The following is a 14,186-nucleotide window of genomic DNA, read 5'->3' as shown; positions in this document are numbered from 1 at the left end:
CCTTTCTATGGTAATGCACATCAGTAAAGTGCCATAAAATCCCTCAATTTCCTTCAAAAATGCCCTGAACTGGTGGTGTTGTAAACCTCTGGACCTGATGTAATTTACACGTGTCAGGATTACAGACATGACTTCAAGCATTTTCTGCACAGTGCTTGTTGATGTTTAATGCAGTGCAGAGCCATTGCTGGATCTGGATCTTTTGCTTTGGTTTGGCCATACATGGAACACAAACGTAGCTCTTCTGTCAACTCTCCATGAGCCAGGAGTTTGTGACATCTGCTTTGACGTTTACTCAGGATATGTATTTTGAATCTTTCTTCAGTGACTTAGGAGAAAACAGATCAAACACCCAGTGTAGCAATATTAATTCCCATTCCTCTATGTTGTAGTTTACTGAAAGTATTAGATATCCCACAATACTGATGTTAATGTTGGTTATTGAAAAATTGTGTTGGTTTTTTTAATGCTTTAGATTGTGACACTTAAAGTTAGTATAAAATTGATTTCATAAGTTATTGTACATATGAAAAAAATCAGAGGTTGTCAAATGAGAGGTACTCACAGAGTTTTCATGGACTGGCGCCCCAGTTACCTGTCAGCTGTAACGTACTAATCAGCCTGGTTTGGAAGGCTGATGTTAAGGTGCTGGAAGAGAGACTGGCCAGTTACTGAATGTTAAATACATTTTTTCTGTTTTTTTTTACCAACTTCTACTTATTCACATGTTACTGAAGCAGTGATACGCAACACTTTTCGTACTTGAACTCAATACAATTCACTAAGCTGTTGAGTCTCAGTGGATTCAGAAGGACTAGTAAATTTTTACAACTATAGAGAATCATCTTAATCACTATCTTAAAAGGTCACTTTTTGAATTTTTACTCTGTGCTTGAACTAATTCTTCATAGTTCTTCCACAGTGTGGACCAGGAGAGCTCAGAGGTTCTCAGTGATCACTCTGCCCAGCAGCATCAAACACAGCTGGACTCCATATTTATGGTCTGTACATGTACAACAACTACTTTCACATCTATTTTGTTCACAGTCATCTCCATGCTGCTCTTTGTAGACCAGTGGATTGTCAGTGTGTCCAATATGGATCTGATGTTTGGCTCCATAATTTCAGTCTGATTGGCTCACTCATAAAGTATTCTGTTCCAGCTGCTGGAGGACAACATCATCACTTTTGTGAAGAACGAGCTGAAGAAGATCCAGAAGGTTTTGAGTCCAGATTACCCAGAATGCATGGAGAGTCAGCAGAAGGATGATGAACAGAGGAGCGCCAGAGAGGCATTTATAAAGATCACACTGAATTTCCTGAGGAGAATGAAGCAGGAGGAGCTGGCTGACCGTCTGAAGAGCAGTAAGAGGATATATGTAAACTTTAAGTTGCTGGATAAATGGGACATTTTACTGATGTCTCAAGAGATTGACCAACATGTGGTCAAATGGACATACCTTAGAGAAAAGCAACTCAACTCTTCCTTTACACAACGTGAACTGATAATCTGCTTTTTTTTCCCAGAATGTCTTGTTTCAGTTTGTCAATGCGAACTTAAATCTGCACTGAAGAAGAAGTTCCAGTGTGTGTTTGAGGGGAACGCTAAAGCAGGAAACCCAACCCTTCTGAATCAGATCAATGCAGAGCTCTACATCACAGAGGGAGGGACTGCAGAGGTCAATGATGAACATGAGGTCAGACAGATTGAAACAGCATCCAGGAAACCAGACAGACCAGAAACAACAATCAGACAAGAAAACATCTTTAAAACACCACCTAAAAGAGATGAACCAATCAGAACTGTGCTGACAAAGGGAGTGGCTGGCATTGGGAAAACAGTCTTAACACAGAAATACACCCTGGACTGGGCTGAAGACAAAGCCAACCAGGACATCCAGTTCATATTTCCATTCACTTTCAGAGAGCTGAATTTGCTGAAAGACCAAAAGTTCAGTTTGGTGGAACTTGTTCTCAATTCTTTACTGAAACCAAAGAAGCAGGAATCTGCAGGTTTGAAGACTTCCAGGTTGTGTTCATCTTTGATGGTCTGGATGAGTGTCGACTTCCTCTGAACTTCCACAAAACTACAATCATAACTGACCCTAGAAAGTCCACCTCAGTGGATGTGCTGCTGATAAACCTCATCAGGGGGAAACTGCTTCCCTCTGCTCGCCTCTGGATAACCACACGACCTGCAGCAGCCAATCAGATCCCTGCTGACTGTGTTGGCATGGTGACAGAGGTCAGAGGGTTCACTGACCGACAGATGAAGAAGTACTTTAAAAAGAGATTCAGAGGAAAAAAGCTGGCCAGCACCATCACCTCCCACATCAAGACATCACGAAGCCTATACATCATGTGTCACATCCCAGTCTTCTGCTGGATCACTGCTACAGTTCTGGAGGATGTGCTGGAAACCAGAGAGGAAGGACAGCTGCCAACGACCCTGACTGAGATGTACATCCACTTCCTGGTGGTTCAGGCCAAAATGAAGAAGGTCAAGTGTGATGGAGGAGCTGAGACAGATCCACATTGGAGTCCAGAGAGCAGGGAGATGATTGAGTCTCTGGGAAAACTGGCTTTTGATCAGCTGCAGAAAGGAAACCTGATCTTCTATGAATCAGACCTGACAGAGTGTGGCATTGATATCAGAGCAGCCTCAGTGTACTCAGGAGTGTTCACACAGATCTTTAAAGAGGAGAGAGGACTGTACCAGGACAAGGTGTTCTGCTTCATCCATCTGAGTGTTCAGGAGTTTCTGGCTGCTCTTCATGTCCATCTGACCTTCATCAACTCTGGACTCAATCTGCTGGAAGAACAACAGAAGACCGCTATATGGTCTAAATTTTTTGCAAAAAAGGAGTCAAGAGAAGTGGAATCTGCAGTGACATTTTTCTACCAGAAAGCTGTGGACAAGGCCTTACAGAGTCCAAATGGACACCTGGATTTGCTCCTCCGCTTCCTCCTGGGTCTTTCACTGCAGACCAATCAGACTCTCTTACGAGCCCTGATGACACAGACAGGAAGTAACTCACAGACCAATCAGGAAACAGTCCAGTACATCAAGAAGAAGCTCAGTGAGACTCTGTCTGTAGAGAAAAGCATCAATCTGTTCCACTGTCTGAATGAACTGAATGATCGATCTCTAGTGCAGGAGATCCGACGGTACTTGAGTTCAGGAAGTCTCTCCACAGATGAACTGTCTCCTGCTCAGTGGTCAGCTCTGGTCTTCATCTTACTGTCATCAGAAAAAGATCTGGATGTGTTTGACCTGAAGAAATACTCTGCTTCAGAGGAGGCTCTTCTGAGGCTGCTGCCAGTGGTCAAAGCCTCCCACAAAGCTGTGTAAATATATTTGTGCTTTTATTTTTTTCTATTCTACCTAATGTTGATTCTACTAAAAGCTTCCATGTATAATTTAAAAAACATGAACAGTGTAATTGTGAATGGACTGGTTCTTATATAGTGCTTTTCTACTATATCTGAGCACTGAAAGCACTTTATAAAACTTGCCTCTTTCACCCGTTCACACCGTTTTGCACATGCACTGTTTCTAAGCTCCTTTTCTTTAAATCCTTTCAATCTAATATACACATGCTGACTGGAGCAGACAGAGATCGAACTACCAACCTTCCGATAAGTAGGTGACCACCTGAGGCAAAGAAGTGGATGGTGGGCTCTGATACAAGTCTAAGAATGTTAATATAAAAATCATTAATGTAAATGATTGTTAGCACTCAGAACCAAGTATATTTTGCTTTACAACAGTTGAAAATGCCAGTGTTTCTGAAGGATATATGAATGCAACTTTTATCAAAGTAACACTAGTACATTCTTCTCTCGACTCTCGATGGAGTCGGTCTCATCTTTCTTCCTCTCCCTTATCTTTCCTGCTTTGCTTCTCATGTCTTTTTCTAGTCATGTCTAGCTCTAAACCCTCATAGAGTCTCTAAGTCTTGTTCTCTAAAACGTAAAGATGAATTATGATTTTGATCAACTTTTCCCTTAATGCAATTGAAACCATCTTCTTGATGAGAAACCTGGGTTCGGAACAATGATAACAGTGTTCTTGCTGATCGGAGCTGGTGGACTGTGAGTATTCCGACTGTGCTCATTCAACACAACACGGATAAGATCTTGGAGAAGCTCACAGCTCTTTAATGGGAAATTGAGAGACCTGGTGACCAGTGATGGACATTAGACCAACTGTAAAATTGGATGCAGTTTGTTCGCACTAACGCAAACAACTACCATCTTCATTTCATGCGGCTACCCAACCGGTGCCAGTGTCATGACCTAGGCTGACTGGAATTAAAAATTCTCCTTGAAAACAGGACTGTGTTTGATTCTCTTCCCTTATCCTTCAAGGTCAACTACGCCAGCTGGAAGAGTGTTGACTAGCTTCTCCTCCCAGTCAGACACAGGATACACACATACACAAAAATCTCTCATGTATACAGACACAGCGCCATAAAGATGGCTGCAGGAACTGTGGGGCTGTTGTCGGCTGTATGGCCGAAAAGGGTGCTCAAGATGGCGCTGGAGTGCCTGGCAGCCTATCCGGTCTTTAAGTGATGACATACATGAACGCTGCTTCTGGGCCCAAACTACTCTGCATTTATCAAGGCTTTTGCGTTTTTAACATGTTTTAAGGCTTTATATCTTCCATCCATCCATCCATCTTCATCCGCTTATCCGAGGTCGGGTCGCGGGGGTAGCAGCAGCTTTATATCTTGTTCTATTTAATCTGAACAAGCCTATTAAAACAAGGCAGTGATCACTGTTGGCCTCTATAGGTTTGTATTAGCACTATTCATCGGCAGCACATTTTAAAGCTCAGTTTTAAAACCCTGCAATGTAACCATAGCCCAGCCCATGCAGCAGTATATTAATGACTAACCTCGTATTGTGGATGGATTATCTCAGTCGTTCTCCTGACTGAAGTGTGGTCCATTTTCAGCTTCCTGCCATGCCATTGCACTTGTCACTAACCACTGGGTTAGTGACAAGTGCAATGGCATGGCACTTAACCCTGCTAACTTCTAACTCGGCTAAAATTCTGTTTTCACGGATGCCTGGATGTTAAACCTAATTGTCACAGCTGGTAGAGCAGCCACGGTGATCATTTTATTGAAGATGAAATAATTTAGACAGTTTTTAACTCTCAGGGATGCTGTGTGTTCGCTTGACTTTGGGACCTGAAGGGGAGTTTGGGCCCGGAAATGGCTAATGACGTCAGACTTAAAGACCGGATAACACAATTTCCCTCAGGATGAATAAAGTATTATCAATCAATCATGGACAGGCTTTAGCCCTAAAAAAATGAATACTCCTCCACAACTTTTAGTTTGTCTCCCTGGTTGGAAAAATATATAATTGATGTTCTGTTGGTGGAGCATTATTTTCTGTTTCTTTCCTGACCCAGTGCACTCCCTTCAACATAATTTAGGTGTCATCACCAATCACCTCTGTATCCATTTTACTAAAATAAGAACATAGGTCTAATTCTTCAGGCCCCCGGGTTTACTAGCCTCAGGTTGAACTTGTCTCTATGGCCAAGAGTTTTATTCTTCAGTCTTCTTCTTTTATTCTTCTTTCTAATACATACACTAATACACTTTTTGTCTGTTGTCAACACTCACGACTCAGTTTGTCTTTTTTTTTCTCTGCTATGACTGCCGTCATTGTAATTAGAGAGGAAAAAAATGGTACACAGGTTCCTGTGCCATGTTTTCCTCTCTTGTTTGTTTTCAGCTGGGCAACCAGTTGTCACAAATTGCAGTAGATCACTGCTAATCATTCTTCATTACATGTTATTTAATCTGACCACAAATATCTTTGTTTTTTCTTCAGAATGAGTATCTGCAACCTTTCAGAGAGAAGCTGTAAAGCTCTGTCCTCATTTCTAGGCTCCCAGTCTTCTAGTGTCAGAGAGCTGGACCTAAGTAACAGTGATCTCCATGATTCAGGAGTGAAGCTTCTATCTGCTGGACTGGGAAGTCCACACTGTACACTGGAAACTCTCAGGTCAGGATTCAGACTTTCCACTTATGGTCATATTAATCTTATTGCATAAAAAGCCTAACTTTCACAGAGTTGCCTAATATCTGTGAATTATTTGTCTCTCAATTTCTGTCTGGAAAACCGCTCCATATTCACATTTTTTTTTGTTTTCAGTTTGTTAAAATGACTCATGAACATGACACTGGAGAAAAAATTCTATCTAATGATTCTTCATGTGCTGTTCATTTTAAAAATCTAGAACAATTTTTACTCTATTTTCACTTTCTTTTCATACTGGAAGAAAGAAAATATTAAACAATGCATGTTTTAGGTGCCTACTTGGCATTAATGAAAATGACTCTGCAGTCATTTTCATTAACTCGAGAATCAATTTACTGACTCATGAATCATGATTCACAAGCCCAACTGACTTACTCACTCATCCCTGTTGCTGTTAGCAGCAATATATCTAGCTTATAATTAAAATTGTGGAGAAAAACACAACATCCAGTATCTTAACAAAAAAATCTCTGCTCTCAACTGGAAGAAGAAACCCTGAGGAGAAGCTCACATCAAGACAATAGCTCCTCGGTTCACAGTAGCATCGCTCTGCTAACATGCTAACAGCACATTTGAGCTACTCACTCCCTCCCTTGCTGTGCTGAATCACTCAGGACTCACTCACCCCCTCCCTCCTGTGCTGAATCATAGCGTGAGCGAATCACTCAGGACTCACTCACCCCCTCCCTTCCTGTGCTGAATCATAGCGTGTGTCACTACCCGATCCGTACCGGAAACCCGATCGGTACCCCGCATGCGCAAATCTTACGTCACTTCCTCTCTTTGCCAACATTGCGACATTCAATATATTTGACTGATACGGTTAGCGCCCAGTTAGCTCCTAGCATTTCTCAACAGCTCTGCCTCCTTTTCGACTGCCCGGGACATTTAAACAATGGATAATCCGTATACAAAGAAATTCATGCTTTTCTCCTCAACAGAGAGCGTTCCCCGATTGAACAACAGCGCCGTAAAATAAGAAGAATGGCGCCTAATGACAGAGTTAATAATACAGACTTTGTAATATCTCACGTGTAGATTCATCAGCCAGATGAAGTGTTTACTGACAATTGACAGTGATAGCGCACATCATCACTATTCCAACAATCCTCTCCACACAGACAAGCATAAACACACTCGACTATCACTAAATCAAATTTAACACACGTTTGTAATGACGCTAATTCAGTTTACAATAGGGTTTATTCGCTCAGTCAGCAGGTGGCGGTATCCTCGTACACTGGGGAGTAAACTGCCATTAAAAGAACAGAAGAAGAAAAAAAACATCTGCACATGTGTGGTACGGATCGGGTAGACCCGATTTGTACGGTCAGACTTTACACATGCGCAGTAAGGATCGGAGAGTCCTGATCCGTAACTTTCTTTTTATTTTTCGTTTTTGTCTACATTGTACTGAAATGCTTCATTATTGCAAACATTTTAAGATATACTTGTTGTTCTTAACAGATACTCTGACCCATAACTATCGTAAAACGCTACGACCGGAAGTAGAAACCTTTCGCGCATGCGGGGTACCGATCGGGTTTCCGGTACAGATCGGGTAGTGACAGCGTGAACGAATCACTCACCCCCTCCCTTCTGGCTCACAGCTTCTTCTTCTTCTTGGTTGGCAACCAATGTTAAGGCGCATTACCGCCCCCTGGCTAGCAGCTCAGGCGACATTTAGATGTGAAAATATATATTTGACACATTTAAGGAAAATACTAATAAAATAAAAACAAACAAAATAAATGTTCCCTTTAGAAATTTTTTTTGCTCTATAAAATAGTTGTTTTCTTTTAGAATCACTCATCTTAGCAGTAGGATATACATGAAAAGAGAAATACATGAATCAAATGACTCAAAAAACCCAATCCACTTTAGTCAGTGACTCATTAAAACTCGATTCAGTAAAAAGAATCAAATTTACCATCACTACAATGTGGAGTGATGGTAAAGAGTGGAGGAGAACATTTGAAAAAATACAGGTGGTTTACAGTAGGAAATTTACCAGATTTTAAAATGATGCAATTCATACATTCATCTGGCATTGACTGTCTACTAAATTAATTGAAAAAAGTAACATAAATGAATAAAAACAAGCTTTGCGGGAAGTTTTCACTGATGGATTACTGTTTTGTGTTTCTGCAGTCTGTCAGGCTGCCTGATCACAGAGAAAGGCTGTATTTCTCTGGCCTCAGCTCTGAGCTCCAACCCCTCCCATCTGAGAGAGCTGGACCTGAGCTACAATTATCCAGGAGGCTCAGGATTGAAGCTGCTGTTGGCTGGACTGAAGGATCCAAGTTGGAGACTGGACACTCTCAGGTATGGAGAGAATTTTTGTTTGTTTGTTTGTTTTGTTGTACTGAAGTCTGAAGAAAGAAGTTTCATTACTGGAAATTTAACAATTTATTCACGATTGTCTGGGAGACAGCCATCAGCCATATCGTCCTGCAAACCTTCATCTTGCTTGCTCTAGGCTGTTTTTTTTCCCAGTGGATGAGAGGGTTGTTTGTTTCAAGTTATGTATGTCCATAAGTGGCATGTGGGATCAGGGCACCCTAGGTCATAGATCGATGATTGATTTTGTAATCCTATAATTGGACACTTGGGTGAAGAGAGGTCAACTGTCAACTTATCACCACCTGGTGGTGAGTTGGATCATTTGGCACTGCAGGATGCTGGACAGGACTGGCAAACCTAAACATATAGTGAGGTTGTGCTGGGAATGTCTGGTGTGGGCTGCAGTCCAAGAGACTGCAGTCTGACAAATTCAATTCAATTTTATTTATACAGCGCCAAATCACAACAAAAGTCGCCTCAAGGCGCTTCATAGATACAGAGAAAAACCCAACAATCATATGACCCCCTATGAGCAAGAACTTTGGCAACAGTGGGAAGGATAAACTCCCTTTTAACAGGAAGAAACCTCCGGCAGAACCAGGCTCAGTGATCAGCAGCACTGGAGCACGACAAGGGACTGTCCTCACCCCTTTCTTGGAGCCTATCCCAACTATAACAGGACAAGAGGTGGGGTACACCCTGGACAGAATGGCAGTGTGTTGTAAAACTCAAATTCACACCTATGGTCAATGTAGAATTACCAATTAGTCTAACCCCACTAATTACATGTCAAGCTTGGGCCAAATTGCCAGCAGAAAAAATTGGATTCATTCCTGGTGTGTTGTGGACTCTGACAGGGCTGACCTTTCTTGCTGATTCTGTTCCTTACTTTTATGGACAGAAAAATTCTGTTGTACCTATGTAGTGGAAGGCTTCCACTTTGATGGCCTCAGAATCTCATCTATCCTTTTTGTAGACGGCGTGGTTCTGTTGGTTTCATTAGGTGCATTATATCTATGTGTCACTCTGGCACAGCTGGCTGCCAGCGGAGCTCATGGGCACGTTACTGCAACCCCCCGGTCCTTCTGCTCCACGGCTGCTGAGTGACCCCTCATCTGGGGCCCTCCTCAGCTCTTTCGAGGAGAGTGGCACGGTTGCCCCTCCTTTGGTCTTCCTTGGTCTGTTGTTCTCTGGGGGTCTCTGGATGTCTGGAGCCTTAATCTCCTCCATACCTTACAGACACAAACTACACCCTTTTAGGCTCCTACCTCAAAGCACACTGTGCGCTTTCTATCCTACATTCTGCATAATAATATTCAATATTTAGTATTTACTGTTATATTCCCATAGATTATCACGATGGTGTTGTTTATTATGTTGCTCTCTTTTTTTTTTTTTTGCTTGTTTTCTCTTTTTCTTTTTCAACAGGTGATCCAGGAGATTGATATATGTATTTTTTTGTCTGTTGGTTTTTGTTTTTTGCCCTTTATCACCGTTCCTCTTCCCCGCTGTTTTTCTTTCCCTACCTCTTTCTTTCTCCCTTTTCTTTCCCCCAGTTATATCTGTCCCGTGTGTAGTAAGTTAAAATAAAATAAACAATAGACCAATACGGCAAGGCCGGGATGGTCCATTTGTTAAAGTAAATCCGTTGGGCATCTTTCTTTGACTTTAGACAATAATTCTGATGGCAAAAGAATCAAATGGGACAAGCAAAAAAAAGAAAGAAAGAAAGAATAATAAAAAATATTACAATAAGATAAGATAAGATAAGATAAGATAACCTTTATTAGTCCCACACGTGGGAAATTTGTTTTGTCACAGCAGGAAGTGGACAGTGCAAAAGTTATGACGCAAAAATTAGAATACGATAAGAATAAATACAGTACACAACTGTACAGAATAGAATAAAATAATATACTATATACAGTAGAATAAAATAGAATAAAAATATACAATAAGATAAAAATAGAATACAAATGCTATATACAACTGAGATACTTTGGCATGACCAATAATGGTCATGCCAAAGTATCTAAATAAGAATTAATTCTAAACTTTGACATAGCCACTCAAAAACATCAATCTTGGGGGATTTTGTTATTCTGAGGTGGATTAATAATCACTTTACTGACAGTAAGGAGAACATTTCAAGTGGAGAACAGTCAAAGGATGTCAACTAGGGCTGCCACAAATGATTATTTTGATAGTCGACTAGTCACCGATTATTTTTGCGATTAGTCGACTAATCAGATCATCATCCATTGGACGTAAAACGTACAAGATGATAGTTTATTAAATTTTAATGAAATTTGCAGATTGTTTCGGTGAAGTTTAATAAACTCCTTGCTATCTAAACTACAACAGGACACCGGAGTATATTCTCGAGCATCTCACACTTCTGATAATCAGCTGTCTGCTTAATGTTTATTCAGCTGTGTAAAAACTATAACTTTAATCTCAGCCAAACCAATTTACTCAGGAACAAATAAAATACTTTAAAAAAAAAAGCCAAACAGTAACATTTTGAAGTTATCTAAGTGACTTGTGTACGTTTAACCTGAGTAGCGAAAGATGACAGTGGGTTTGAAAACGATTTGCCGGGAGTCCGGTGCTCTCACGGCTCTAGTGACCTTGCCCCCGGCTCGCTATCGAGCTAGTGGGTAACAGACATCTCCGAAAACATCGGAGCGCTTTTGAAAATATGCGGTGTCTTGATAAACTGAGCAGATATACAGCTACATTCTCGCCTGAAAATATGTTAAACGTTTATTTTGTGACCCAGAAAGAATAATAAGAGTAATATTAAAACTAATTAGCTGCCGCCATTGTTGGAAACTGAGCTGGGCCGCGCTATGAATTCTGGGACACAGCTTCTTCTTCTTCTTCGGGGTCTAATGGCTGCTGGCATCCTTGTACATGCAGTGCTGCCATCTTCTGTTTCAGTCCGTTATTACACTCTTAAATCCTGCTACTTATTCCTGCGTCTTTTGTGATCTTACAAAGCTTCAAACGACGCATCGACTATTAAATCAGTCGTCGACGATTTTGATAGTCGACGTAATCGTGACTAGTCGACTAATCGTGGCAGCCCTAATGTCAACTCAGATTTCATTGCTCCAACAACCACTCCACCAACTGCTTCAAAGGACTGACAGACCCAGGATCAGTCCAAATCATCAGCAGTTTGATCCACGTATGGATTGAAGTGTATTTCTGAAAATGTTGGACTGTTCCTTTATCATTGTCTAACATTATATGTATGAGAGCCATGTAATGTCCATGTGTGCATGCTGAAAGAGACTGTGCTGCTCTGACCCCCCTCCTCCTTTCAGGGTGGAGCCTGCTGGAGTCCAATGGTTGACACCAGGTCTGAAGAAGTGTAAGTGTGTTTTTAATGGGATTCATGAAAACAAAGCAGCACACATTCAACCATCTTCAAACTGTCACATCACTCATTCACATCACTGATGTCAGGAGTCATCATCAAAGTGTCGATCAATGAACAGATGATGGATCAATAACTGCAGCTGGATTGTGTTTGTTCTCTCCATCAGATTCCTGTCAACTCACAATCGACACAAACACAGTTCACACAAACCTCGAACTGTCTGACAACAACAGGAAGGTGACACGTGTGATCGAGGTTCAGTCATATCCTTATCATCCAGACAGATTTGATTATGAACCTCAACTACTGTGTAGAAATGGTCTGACTGGTCGCTGTTACTGGGAGGTCGAGTGGAGAGGAGAGGTCCAAATATCAGTGAGTTACAGAAGAATCAGAAGGAAAGGAAACAGTGATGACTGTGTGTTTGGATACAACGAGAAGTCCTGGAGTCTGTACTGCACTGATAATGGTCCTCATTCTGTGTGGCACAATAACAGAAACACGCCTATTTCCTTCATCTCCTCCTCCTCCTCCTCCTCCTCTGTCTCTAACAGAGTAGCAGTGTATGTGGACTGTCCTGCTGGCACTCTGTCCTTCTACAGAGTCTCCTCTGACACTCTGATCCACCTCCACACCTTCAACACCACATTCACTCTAAAACTTTATCCTGGGTTTTTTATCTGGTCTCGTTCGTCAGTGTCCTTGTGCTGATTTGAGTGTAAAGAGTGTCTCCTGTTAGAGAAACACTGACTGTTGAACAGAGTTCAGTCTGTACATGTCTGTCTCTTTCAGTCAGAAAAATGTTTTCAGATTCATGGATTCAATCAGTTGATGTTTTAAACTGTTCTAAATGATTCCTTGTAAACTTCTTCCTCTTCAGTCCTTTAAAGATGGAAGCTCCCATTATTACAGGATCCACGTGTTGTTTTTCTGTCTTTTTCTACTCAAAGCTTCACAGTGAGTATCAGTATGGTGTGTTTCTCTGAAGCTCAGTTCACAACCAGCTCCTCTGCATTTTCAACAAGTCTGAGCTCATTAAAATGAATCCAAATGTTTGATTTCTCTTTCTCAATGGGATGTTTCCAAACTCTCTACATGCTCTTACTGTTTCACTCATTGTTGGAAGCTCATCCTTTGAAAATGTTTCAGCCATATAAGCTGAAAATATTGGCTCAATAGTTTTGAATGCAGTTCTAAGTAGAATCTGATTGTATTGAGATATCATAATGCATGTGACTATATACATAGCAAAGGCTGCATTAAACATTTTAAACTTGCATTGTGTTTTCAGAGACATTTTGAATAAGAATATGGTGTTGTATGGTGGTAACCGTTTCTAATTTTCTTAGAAATAACTAAATACATATTGTGTATCACTTCAGCTTCTATAAAAATTAAACTATCACAAAGGGTCCTGGTGAAGAAACTTGTGGAATTTGGTGACAGACATTAAATTTATTTTTAATATAGAAATATTAGAATCACTGTTATAATTTCAACTTCACATTTAATAAAATGTTGTGTGAAAAACATTAAGGAAGTGATGTCAGATGTATTTATGTCAATAAAACTTTAAAAAATTACACAAAAATTCTTTTGAAACAACCTTCTGTCTTTTGGAGTATATATCTCTGAGTTTACACATCAATTCTCAAGGAGGGGAAACAAGGCAGAAGGACACACACCCACAGATGGACACAGAGGGCAAAGACACACTTACTTAGCACTTAGTTCCTCCTATGCCGGGTGGCGCATCGGGCAGCTAGTGATCTCCATTGATGTCGGTCAGCAGCGACTGCATCAGCTTCGTCCCAGGCAATGTCGGCAGTTTTCAGATCGTCCATGAATGTTCAATGCCATGTGGTCTTTGGTCGGCCTTGCTTTCGCTTGCCAGTGCGTAGACACCATGTAATGGCAATCTTAGCTGGGCAATGCGGGGGTAGGCATAAAATATGGCCCGCAAAGCGGAAGCGCCTTTCTGCAACAACATTGGCTAACGGGCGGGTGCCTGCTCTTCGTAGGACCTCCTCATTTGTTATTCGGTCCCGGTAGGAAATTCTCAGTATTCGCCGCAGGCCACGTTGTTGAAGCACGTTCAGGTGTTGAGTAATTGAACTTCTTGAGCGCCAGGTTTCACTAGCGTATAGTGCAGTAGGAAAGACGATAGAGTTCAATAGTCTGATCTTGACCCTAACATTCAGGGAGGTCGAGTTCCAAATAGGTTGGAGACGTCGCAGGACACAACCGCCTTCACTACTCTGGCGTCGACATCCCGATCAGAGACCCCGTCGTTCGAGATGATGCTGCCAAGATACAGTGGGGCAAAAAAGTATTTAGTCAGCCACCGATTGTGCAAGTTCCCCCACCTAAAATGATGACAGAGGTCAGT

At 41.4% G+C, this 14,186-nt stretch overlaps 1 pseudogene; it reads left to right on the top strand.

Moving 5' to 3' along the window:
- Positions 1-942: 942 nt before the first annotated feature.
- On the top strand, positions 943-12,331 carry LOC102209543 (protein NLRC3-like; annotated as a pseudogene).
- Positions 12,332-14,186: the final 1,855 nt, after the last annotated feature.

Source organism: Pundamilia nyererei, unplaced genomic scaffold (assembly GCF_000239375.1).
Source record: "Pundamilia nyererei isolate P.nyererei 1_Seehausen unplaced genomic scaffold, PunNye1.0 scaffold00519, whole genome shotgun sequence".
NCBI lineage: Eukaryota > Metazoa > Chordata > Actinopteri > Cichliformes > Cichlidae > Pundamilia > Pundamilia nyererei.
The sequence above is the reverse complement of the archived record's forward strand: the minus strand, read 5'-3'. Positions and strand labels throughout refer to the sequence as shown.